At 41.6% G+C, this 12,164-nt stretch overlaps 1 pseudogene; it reads right to left on the bottom strand.

The window, feature by feature from the left end:
- Positions 1-6,554: 6,554 nt before the first annotated feature.
- Positions 6,555-7,504, bottom strand: LOC128777421 (40S ribosomal protein SA-like; annotated as a pseudogene).
- Between the last annotated feature and the right edge of the window lie 4,660 nt (positions 7,505-12,164).

Genomic DNA, 12,164 nt, shown 5'->3' with positions numbered 1-12,164 from the left:
CATTTGCCAAGCAGTCACCCGGGGGTGTTGCCTCTGTGAGAGTCAGAGCTGGAGACCCACCCAGCGTGCCTGTCAGGGAGGCGCCCTTGCCTGGGAGGACATTCTTCAGCCACCACAGTGGGACCTCCTGAAGCTTAGCACTGGGCCCACGCCCTCCAGTGCTGAGGCCTGGAAAGCTTTTGCCAAAGGCAGCCTGGGAGGGGCTGAATAACAGGTTTTATGAATTGTGTAGGCAACCCATCGGCAATTAAAAGCCTCTTTTGAGTTCCCTCCACTTCCCAAGCTGATTTGGGGGCTACCTCCCCATAAACACTTAGGCAAGGATCGTTAAGGAAATATAAATTTAATAAGTTTTGCAGTAAAGGCAAACGCAACAATAAAAAAAATTAAAAGTAAATGTTTTGAATTATGCCCTCTTTGACTACACTTGAAATTTGTTGTCCATTCGCCTCTTATCAGAAAGAGTCCTAGATAAACCACCATGGTTTTGAAATCTAAATTGTATTTCAAGTCTTATTTTCTCTCTCGTTTCTTTTATGGTCAGCCGGACCCCCTGATTTGCATAGCTGGTGTGCCAATATAGTACAAACAATGCTGTCCCCAATACACTAAAATAAAAATTCTAAATGCCCACTTCCTCTTTCCAAAAGTACACACATGTGTATCACTTCCTAAATTATATTCAATGTCAAGAATCTTAGACCATAAGATCATCCAGCAGTTGGTTCTCATCTGAGGCAGTTAACTACTTCTTTAAAACATCACAGTTGCCTTCCTATCTCAGGAGTCTCTCTGTACTTGCTGGCTGGAGCCAGATACCTACACCTATCCTCAGAATCTTACGTTTCAAAGAAAGCTCGGAGTTCACAAACCAATGACTCTCGTTTCAGGTGTGTGCACGGATTTTCCTACACTACCAATTAATTAGGCAAGCAGCATTGCTTTCACATCACGCCAGAAAATGAAAGCCAAATCTTAGGGCTACTTCAGATTTCCGAGACAAGCAGTTGTGGTCATTCCCAACTCAAAGTTACCCAGGCTTCTTGGCTCAAGATGAAAGCATTTTCACTGGGAATTCCTTTGGCTTCAGTTTCCAGGCCGGTCATGCAAACCTCCAAAAACATGGATCGGTCTCACCACACTGCAAGTGGGGGTGCTGAGTCTTTAGGAAGATGGTGGCTTTACCTTCCAAGTCCTGAAGCCAAGGGAGCAGGAGGCGGGTGAACGTGATGACTTGTCCAAATAAGATCGGACAATGGAAGAGAAATTTGAAAAACGAATATCAGAGGCAGCTGGGAAGTGGGAAAAAAAAGATATGGAGGTTGAGAAGTGTGGACGGGGAGTTGGACCACTCGTTATGTACATGTCTCCCAGAAGTGACATACGCAAATGCGTGTAGGGGCCAGACTGGTAACACAAGTAACTGAAATACATTGGGTGTAAGACACTAAGGAATGGTGGGGAACACATGCCCTGACTAAAGGGATTCACAGTCCAATAAATGAGAATACTCATCTAAAAGTTCATAAATGGGTTCACCTGGCTTCTGCAAGACTTTTTTAAGATTTCAAAATATCCTGGAATTCTTACAGAGTACAGTACTCCTTAACTAATATTTTAGCTATATGACATTGGCCACCACTGAAACCATTCTAAGAGCCCCACAAAATGTATTCTTATGTTTACTGACAGAATGATATTACTACAATCTTACACAACAACTTCATGAGTGCCTGGAAAGATATTCTTTTCAGGTTTCAGAATGAACAATAATCAAATTTCTCTGATGATCACTGTAAACTTTTTGACTGATAATGGTGCCCTCCTTACATTGGTTTCCAAGAAGCAAAGAACTACATTTGCAGCCTACTTATAAATTGGGGTAATATGACTCTTAGTTTTCTATATTGTTTCTTTAAGTTATGATATCCAAGAAAGGTATCATAAGCAAATAAATATCTGTACATCTATCTATCATCCATCTATCTATCTACCTATTTTTACTTAGGTATTTATCTCTATATATTTATTTAGCCCTCTCTGGCTGTCAGTACCTGCAATCTTCTCCCAGTGGCAGCATCCATGTAGAAGATAAAGTGAGTAAAAACCAAGTCTTGATGTCATTTATACCCCCAAAAAACCTATTTTGTCTGTCATCTCTTCCATGTTGCCACTGCCATATTGTAATTAAATTATATTTCTGTGGTCAGTGGTAGCTACAGTTTTTTAAAAAAGTTTATTGATTTATTTTTGAGAGAGCACACAAGAGGAGCAGATTGAGAGGGAGAGAGAGAATCACAAGCAGGCTTTGCACTGGCAATGCAGAGTGCAACATGGGACTCGAACTCATGAACCACGAGATCATGACCTGAGTGAAAACCAAGAGTTGGTTGCTTAACTGACTGAGCTACCCAGGTGCCCAAGCTACGGTTTTTATATTCCCAGTACATGTTCCCATTCTTCTTCTAGTTCCTTTGGGGATCTCTTTCCCAACTCTGTGTGGTTCTGCTGGGGCCGTCAGACTTGGCACTTGCCCCTCTTGGTCACAGGAATGACCCGGGCACTTACCCAGAATAGAATTCCCATTCCCCCAACCTCCATTAATAATTGGTTTATTGTTGTGCATGTGACCCCAGAAAGCCCATCAGAAACTTGCCTGGGATTGGTATATGGATATTGGAATTGCTAAACTGAGAAAACAAGAGCCTGGCAGCCATCTCAGAAGCTAAGGAGAGCAGCAGAGCTGAGAGATGGTGAAGGAGGAGAAAGAATTGATGACAACTTATGAGTTCTTGGATTTAGTCTGAAGCCAGATCGTCTCCTGAACATAATATCCCATTTTGCTTATACTTGCCTTCCCACTGAGCCTAACTCAAGCCACTCTCCATCTGATTTTGAGCAGGTGACATTTGAGCTTCTTGTTGATCTGGAGATCCTCCTGGCCTCCAAGGAGACATGACATTCATCTTTCTTGAAATGCCCTCCTCCCTATTTTGAGCTCAAACACCATCTCCTCTGGAAAGTCTCCCTTTGCTTCCCTAGAAGAAATTTGCTGTTTATTCTCCTTTGCTCCCACAGTATTTCATTTGGGTAATTGTAGAGTTTTATCATTGTTTTTGCCTTTCTGCAGCCAGCGTATAAGCTCCCTGAGAACAGGGAAGGGCATTTATCTGTGTTTCTGCAAATGGCACTTGATAGGAGCTGAATAAATATACAGTGAACGAGTCAATGAATGAATATGCTATCTCACCTTACAGAGAAATCCTACCCCCAGCTTCTCTTTCCACATGCGGTTCCTCACCATCATTTCCACACAGGTTCTCGGGCTTATACAACAACTGAAAACTCCATGTCTTTTCAAGACTGCAGGTATCTTAAAAGTCCTCATTTGAAATTCATTGTTCTCAGAAAGCTTCTGAGGCCAAAGCCAATTGTGAAACACATTAGGCCCACTAGGTGTCACAGGTTAATGAACTTTATGAACTGGGAGGAGAGGCTTGAGGTCCAACTTTCCATTAATTGTTTATAAAATTATAAACATCTTTAAGAGGAAAGGACTTGAATACAATGTATGTCAGATTGATCTACTAAGCTGAAAGGGCCCATATGGTATGGAATGACTCTCCTCAGTTCCCTGAATAGATGTTAAAAGGACAATACTCAGAACCTCAGTCAGTATTCTCTGGGCTAAGATAAATGTGCCTCAGGGGCATTTGGGAAGGGATTTTAGGCTTTTTTGCTTTCCTGTTATAGAGTCTATGGTTTCTCTAACTGACTATCAGAGGAGAACCTTGGACTGTGCCCTGAAGTAGAGCTAGGTCCCTTCTTGCTAACTCTATGATGCAGAGATGCAGAAATTAGTTGTATTATGTTAGATTGCTTTCGTGAAGTTCCAACAGCTGAATCAAAACTGGGGAAAATGAGAGGCTACAGTGAAATAAAGGTAGTAATAAGAATACCTTTCATTTATGCTTTCTGGGGAACTAAGCAGTATCCTGTTAGCTTTGAAAAGTTATTGAAACTTCCCAGAGGTGTCCAACTTGCCCCCAGGAAATAATCTAGACCTTTTCACATTATTTCATATGATCTCAGAATTTTCCTGAGAATAAGGTAAAGCAAGCAGGTGTGCTTTTTTTTTTTTTTTTTTCCAGAAAGAGAAATGGACAGAGAGGGATTAAGAAGGGCATTTCCCCAGGCATATAGTAACCACGCAGCCAGGATTAGAACATCACGCTTCTATTATTGGCCTAGTGTTCTTCAGATCTGTTTGCGTAGCCCCCAGAAAAATGTTGAAAACAATGTACTCCTCTTACATTACTAAATTCACTTCAAAACTTATCCGTCATACGTTTAAAGAATTGCAAAGAATATAATTTCCAGAACTTTCTAAATATTAACATTTAAAAATATATTTGATATATCCAATAGAATGTATCTTTTAAATATATCAAATGAAACTTAAATACCAAAGCAATTTGACTATCACTTCTATTTTTTTAATGAATAAATGAGCAAGCTCTTCTGTTTTTAAAATCTTTTTTAATTTTTTTAATTTTTAATGTTTTTACTTATTTTTGAGACAGAGAGAGACAGAGCATGAGCAGGGGAGGGGCAGAGAGAGAGGGAGACACAGAATCCGAAGCAGGTTCCAGGCTCTGAGCTGTCAGCACAGAGCCCGACGCAGGGCTCAAACTCACAGACTGAGATCATGACCTGAGCTGAAGTCAGACGCTTAACCAACGGAGCCACCCAGGCGCCCTCTGAGCAAGCTCTTCTTTAACTTTTGGAAATTTTATATTTATATCATTTACTTATTCTTGAATTTATATTTCCATTCCACTTCCCCCTGAAGATTTAGTACTAATGTAATTTTATTTCATTGTTTGAAATATTTTATTGATCACCCTATCAAACTTCTTTGCACATAGTATATAAATATCAATTTAAAATTTTTAAAGTCTCCTGTGACCATAAGGTTCTAAGTGATAAAATTCTTCTATATTGTTACTATGAGAATTACTATCATTAATCAATTAAAACAATATAAATATATTATAAACTTTGAACAACTGTGGAATAAAAAGGAAAATTATATTGGAAATGCACCTTTTATTGAGAGGAGCTTGTTTTCATTTCCAACTCATTCAAGTATTCAATGAATATTACTTATTAACAGAATAAGACTAGAGTTCTCCATCATGTCTACCTCCATTTCTGTTTGTTTTTTTTTTTTTAATGTTTGTTTATTTTTGAGAGAGAGTGAGAGAGAGAGCAGGTGAGGGGCAGAGAGAGAGAGGGAGTCACAGAATCCAAAGCAGACTCCAGGCTCTGAACTGTCAGCACAGAGCCAGATGTGGGGATTGAACTCACGAACCACAAGATCATGACCTGGGCTGAAGTCAGACGCTTAAACCGACTGAGCCACCCAGGTGCCCCTCCATTTTGGTTTTTATAGATGTTAACCTTTGAGAAAACTTGTTCATTAGTAAGTAGGTGGAAATGGAAGGAGTCTTGTTACAGCAATGTCAATCAGTTCCTTGAGTTCCCTTTGAAGTATATGCCAAACATCACATTGTGATTAAACTACCATCAAAAATTATTTTTAACAATCTATCGAATGACAATTCCATTAGGTTCTACTTAAATTTTGTTGACAAAAGCATTGGAAACCACTTGACTTGCAAAAGGTATTAGCCAGTCATTAGAGTCATTTACCCCTAAACATTTCTTCTCCGGGTGCTTTTTACCACCTCGGGGAATGCATCTCAATAAGCCTGGAAGAAAAGGCATTCATTTATTAAGAGAAGCCTGTAAAAGGGAAGATGGGGGGAAATGTCAGCAGGACAACTTTTCAGCAGTTCCCAGGCAGATACCTTTGAGAAATGGTTCGTGTGGAAGTTGATGATCTGGAAATTGATTCCCCTAAAGCTATCTATCCCCACCCATTTCATGGAAAGTCTTTGTAAACTCTTTTGGGGTATGCATACTGGAGTTTGAAGACCATTGTATTGGTTCATTCTTCTACCACCTTTAAATATATCCTTCACATCTGCACTCCATTATTACACCTTGTACATCAATCACCAACATTGTGGTGGGCATTCTTCCAGTTATTGAAGATATAACAATCAATAAAAGAAACAAAATTCCTGTCCTCTGTGCTAGTAGAGGAGATAGTAAATTATCAGAACTTGACTCCATTTTACAGTGAGCAAACTAAGGACACAATAGACTCAGAAATAGAAAGCTCAGGCCATTGCTGATTCTGGAACACAGCTGTCATGTCTCTCCGTAGCCTGCAAGGGCAGGTCATTATGACCTTTGTCCTATGTTTCTCCAGCACCGAGTAGAATGCCAAGAGCATAATTGGCTATCCATACATATTTGTTTAATTAATTGACTGAAGTTACAAGCCAAAAAATTGTATTCATCCTTCCAAAGTGCCTGATAAATTGTCCCTTAAATGAGGGCTACTATAGAGTCGTTTACAAAATCACAGCATTTTTAGATTCAGAAGGAAACTTAGTGACCACTTGGTCCCATTTCTCCTTTACTTTTTTGGGGGGAACTGTTTGTTTTCCATCAACCTTATTTCCATTTCTGTTTAAGAATCTGTGGATGGAGCAACTTAGGATCCCTCAGGGGTTGTTCCCACCCATTCAGGGGCCCGAGCAGTGGGAGCTGCAGCCCAGTCCTGAGCAGTGGCTGAGAGCCCCAGTCTTCAGTAAGGAACTGCTGGACGGGCACTGAGGACCCCGCATGTCTCAGACCACCTGAGACCTCAGGTTGAGTAGCAGTAAATTCGGGACCCGGGGCAGTCCATTCACCTGGAAATCCCTCCTTGGTCACAGCCTTTTCAACATCAGCCTGCTCTTCCTTCTCAGTCTCTTCAGGATCTCTGTGAAAGGAGAGAGAGGTCAGGTGTGGCCCCCCACGGGTGTTCATGGGAGATGGTGCACGGGAGTGTGTGCAGAACCTCCCAGGCCAGCATCCACCGCCTCGGACCCACTGAGTGAGCTCCTTTGCTGTTGCGTGGGATGGCAGTGTCCACACAGCGCCGTGGAGAGTCTGGGTTACACAGAGCAACAGTAGGCAGGTTAATATAAGACACCTCTGTGAGAGGGTGGTGGTCAGCCCTGAATCAGTGACCAGCAGAAAACACAGTTCCCGGGAGGCAGCCTGGACCTGGCTAGTGAAGGTTCCAGGAGTGAAGTGGCCCACAGTAGGAGGGGCTCCAGTGGCAGCCGTCGAGTTGAGCACAGCCCAGTGGCCAGTGTTCCTAGAATATGATGCTGACATTAGCTGGGTTTTTGATGGCAACAATGGAACAAGCTGCCGGCAGAAGCTTCTCATAGATCTCTCCAGATTTGTAATGCGCCATCACTTTCTTTTCAGTAGATGTACTGTTCTGTTTGGAAGTCAATGTTAGTGTCATCTAAGCGAGTTCTGCAAGGAATTAGAGGACATCCTCCTCCCTTTGCAGGACGTCAAGGGCTCCGGACATTGTGCAAGTTTCCCTTTAAGTTATGACTGGAACCCAAAGCAATGTCATTTGGACCCTCAGCACAGAAAGGCCATTTCACCTTTTCTTGAAGAAGAGAAATGAAGCCTGGAAAGACGAAGTGACTTGTTAAGTTTATGAATCAAGTCAGTGATAGATCCTGTATTTGTGGCCAGTGGAAAATCTCTAGATCCTTTCAACCCAGGCAAATTCTGTATCCAGGGTCCTTTAACACAGCCCCATTCCATAGCCTCTGGAAACACCCCTGCCCTGTACCCAAGTAACCTCCCAACAAAACCTTAGCATCTACAATAAAAAGTGAAATAAGAAAATGTTTCTATTTCATGAATTCCCTTGGAATTCACAGGAAACATATCATGACGGAAACAATTGTTCACTTGTGTCATTTAGAGTGGCTATCCCTATAATCCAAACTGTGGTTTCTTGTTTTCAGCTTTGAGAGTATGAATGAAATTTTTAATGAATGGGAGTCTTCCACAGTTTCACTGTGAATTTAATATCTATACTGAAGCCCAGAAGTCAAATTTCCCATAAAAGGTTAGCAGGATTACTGGTCAGGAAGATTCCCTTTGGCAGAGAAATAATAGCTCAAGCAGAAATGCATTTGCTTCTGTTCTGAGATCTCTGGGGCAAGTCCTTGAAGACTGTGGCCCCTACCATAGGGAAGTCCCCAGTGGCTAAATAAAGAGGTTCCAAGTAAAAGAAAGAAAGAATTATTTAATTACATGGGCACAAATGGAAACCAAACGAGTAAATAAAGAAAAAGTCTCTGAGAGGAGAATTTGTTGGTTTGGTTTCTGAGTCTGCCCCCAATGGTTTCATTTTGCATATCTGTGGCATTTGGTTGAGGTGATGTGCGGTGAGAAGTTTCTGCTCGTGCCTTTCCAATAAGAAATCCTGGAAGCCACACTCAAGGGTAGGATCCCAAGGAACCCAAAAGAAAGAATCTTTTCACAGCTATCCTTCACCCTCCACTGATGATTCCCAGATAATTAGCTCCACCTCCGAGCTCTCTTCTGCATTCTAAGCTGGCTTTCTCATTCCCTCCTGAAAGTCTCTACTGGAAACTTCCAAAGACATCTCAGATCTATTCTCATTGTCTTTGGCCCCAAAACTGTTCATTCTCCTGTTTTCTCCTGCTCGGCAAACCACCCCACCATTTACCCAGGTACCCAAGTCTGAAACTTGGAATTTCTTCTTGACTCTTTCTCCTGTGCCACTTCAAATTCAGTCATCACCAGGTCCTGTCATTGCTGCCCTGTGAATAAATTTCACACCTTTTTCCTCCTTAGAAGGCATAGTGTCAGTGCCTTAGGGGATCATCAGTTCTCACCACAGCTCCTACCTGGTGTCCCAGCCTACTTTTAGTCCATTCCAGTTCATCCTCCACATTGTTCCTCATGGTCTTCCAAAATAAAAGCCCAATTACCTACCTTTCCACTCCTTAAAGTCCTTCAGTGGCCCTGGCAACAGAAACATCTATAAAATATAATGAAACACATAAGGAACCTATAAGTCTGGACACAAGAGTAGGAATTCTAGCCCTGTTACTCATCTTGGGCAAGTCACTTGGCCTGTCTGAGCCTCCATTTCCTTATCCATAAAATAAGACATTGTGAACCAGAACAATGGATTTAAAGCTTTTTAGTCTAGGACCAACAGTAAGAAACACATTTAGGGGTGCCTGGGTGGCTTAATCAGTCAAGTGTTCAACTCTTTTATTTTTTTAGCATTTATTTAGTTTTGAGAGAGAAAGAGAGACAGAGTACGAGTAAGGGAGGGACAGAGAGAGAGGGAGGCACAGAATCAGAAGCAGGCTCCAGGCTCTGAGCTGTCAGCACAGAGCCCGATGCAGGGCTCAAACCCACGAACTGTTATATCATGACCTGAGCGGAAGTCAGACGCTTAACAGACTGAGCCACCCAGGCACCCCAAGCGTTCAACTCTTGATTTTGGCCCAGGTCATGGTCTCATGGTTTGTGAGTGTGAGCCCCACATCAGGCTCTGCGCTGACATTGCAGAGCCTGCTTGGGATTTGCCCTCTTTGCCCCTCCCCCACACGCGTGTGCATGCACACACACTGTCTCAAAATAAATAAACTTAAAAAAAAAAAACAGAAATGCATTTAAAACCACAGCACACACATACACATGCACAAATATATGTATAAGCACATAACACATACACAAATACACAAAAAGCCCATACATGCACGTGCAGACCACACATATACAGGTATGCACATAAACTCATACACAGAAGTACAACAAATCATACCATAAAACACAGTTTCCCAGTATGAAACATAGCCTTTCTATGTACAATGTATTCTGATACTTTGTTTTAGTCTATATTATTTTTTTTTTAATTTTTAGTGAACGAAGTAATGCTAGTTTTGACCCACAAATTTAATTTCAGAATTCACTGGGAAGCTGTGACCTGCTGTTGATAACTACTGAATTGCATAGTTTCCAAGTTTCCTTCTAACTCTGAAGATTTAGATAGGCCAAGTCAGAAAAGTGAAGAGCTTCTAGAACATAATGTGAAATGCTAGGAAGAATCCGTTTTAACTAATACCATAAAAATACTCACTTGTATACATAAAGCCATCCCATATGCCTGTCAACAGCTCACTATGTTGCCACTTGCAGATATGGAAACCACAGATACTAGTTAAAAATGAACCACAGACCTCAGTTTAAAATTGTGTAACTGTCTTAATGATAGTATCCACAACTCCCTGTCTCTTTAGGCAGCCAGTCCCTTTTAAAACAACACAAAGAAGTGTGGAGAACAGCTTCTTGTTTTTTTCACTCAATAATATATATTGCAGATCACTCTATATTTGTATGTTCACATATACCTGCTTTTCATGGCTGCATAGTATTTCATTTCTAGACAGAGTTAATTTAATTAATTCATTGCTGGTGGCCAGTTACACTGAACCACAAACACCCTAGAAGTGGAATTCCAAAGGCATCTATCATTTGATAGATATTGCCAAGTTATCTTCCATGGAAATTTTACCAGTTTACACCCCCAATTAACCGGGTATGGGTGCCAGTTATCCCAGATCTTTACCAACATTTGCTTGTGAATCAGCCACATGGCTTCATATCTCAGCTTCTGCATAAGTTATGTGACCTTTAACAAGTGGCTGAATCACTCTGAGCCTCAGTTTCCCTGTCTTTTGGCAACACCCACAGGGTTGTTACAAAAGTTAAAGGCAGTAATGAATGAAGAAGATATTTTATAATTTATTAGATGTGTTTGGCAGCATCTCATTTTTTACCAGCCCCATCCCAGTAATAATAATATATTTAACTTTAACATACTGTTGTAAGCTAACTCACAGCTCCTCAAAGGCTGTCAAATTTAAATAGTATGCCTTCTAGCCTCTGTGGCAAACTCTATGCCCAATCAGTGTTGGCACATGATGTCCCAGAGTGCACATCTTTGTCTTTAAATATATGGTTTTCAGGGCACCTGGGTGGCTCAGTCAGTTAAGCATCTGACTTTGGTTCAGGTCATGATCTCGCAGTTCACGGGTTCAAGCCCCTTGTCGGGCTCTGTGCTGACAGCTCACAGCCTGGAGCCTGCTTCTGATTCTATGTCTCCCTCTCTCTCTGCCCGTCCCCTGCTTGTGCTTTCTCTCTCTCAAAAATAAATAAAAACATTTTTTAAAAAGTTAAAAATATATATGTAGTAATTAAACAACTCTTTCTTTCTTTTACTTGGAACCTCTTTATTTAGCCACCAGGGACTTCCCTGGTAGGAGCCACAGTCTTCAAGAACTTACCCCAGAGATCTCAGAACAGAAGCAAATGCAGCATTCCTCCACTGGACTTCTCAGTGTTCCAGCAGCTCTGACCCTTGGCCATCAGTGGACATTCCTGTAAGCGATGAATGCTTTGGAGGGAGAGCCAGGACCCAATGTCACTGTGCCAGACCTGTCAGTCAGGAGGTGGCCAGATAACACTCAGCATATATACTTTGTCTTGGTTCTTCAGGGGAGACTGATGGGCAAAATGAGCCCAATAGGACAAAGGAAGCATCAGTAAAAAAAAAAAAAAATATGTATATATATATATGTGTGTGTGTGTGTGTGTGTGTGTATACACACACATACATATAGGTATTAAATAGCCACAGAGTAAATAAAACTTCCTCTTGTGGCTTAAAAGCTGAGAACTGAACCCCTTTCCAGCCTAGGAAAATCCAGAGATGAAGGACATTTGGACAGAAGATAACCTCCTACAGGACTGTGCACAGGACTCTGGGAGACAGATACAGGGCTGAAGGAAATTACTGACATGAGACTGACATATTTTGTTCTAAGCAGTATAGCAAATTCAGTGCTCCTCTTACATCCAGAGAGTGAAACCCTTTACTAACATACCAAGAAGGCAGTACCATATGACAGCTTGATGTACAGGGTCTGGAGCCAAACCCCCTCGGATCCTCCCTCTTCCACCTGCCCCATTTGCATGCTATGTGATGTTGGCCAATTTCCCTAAGCTCCCTTTGCCTCACCTGCCACACCTGTAAACAATTCTTGCCTCAGAGGGTTGGTACATGTGGAAGGCCTTTGACTCATTCCTGATCCATGGTATAAGCTCAATAGATATTAGTTCTTACTAAT

The sequence above is a fragment of the Panthera pardus genome, unplaced genomic scaffold (genome assembly GCF_024362965.1).
Source record: "Panthera pardus isolate Hobbes unplaced genomic scaffold, ASM2436296v1 HiC_scaffold_16, whole genome shotgun sequence".
Classification (NCBI taxonomy): Eukaryota; Metazoa; Chordata; class Mammalia; order Carnivora; family Felidae; genus Panthera; species Panthera pardus.
Note: the sequence above shows the minus strand (reverse complement) of the source record. Positions and strands in the feature narration are given on the sequence as shown.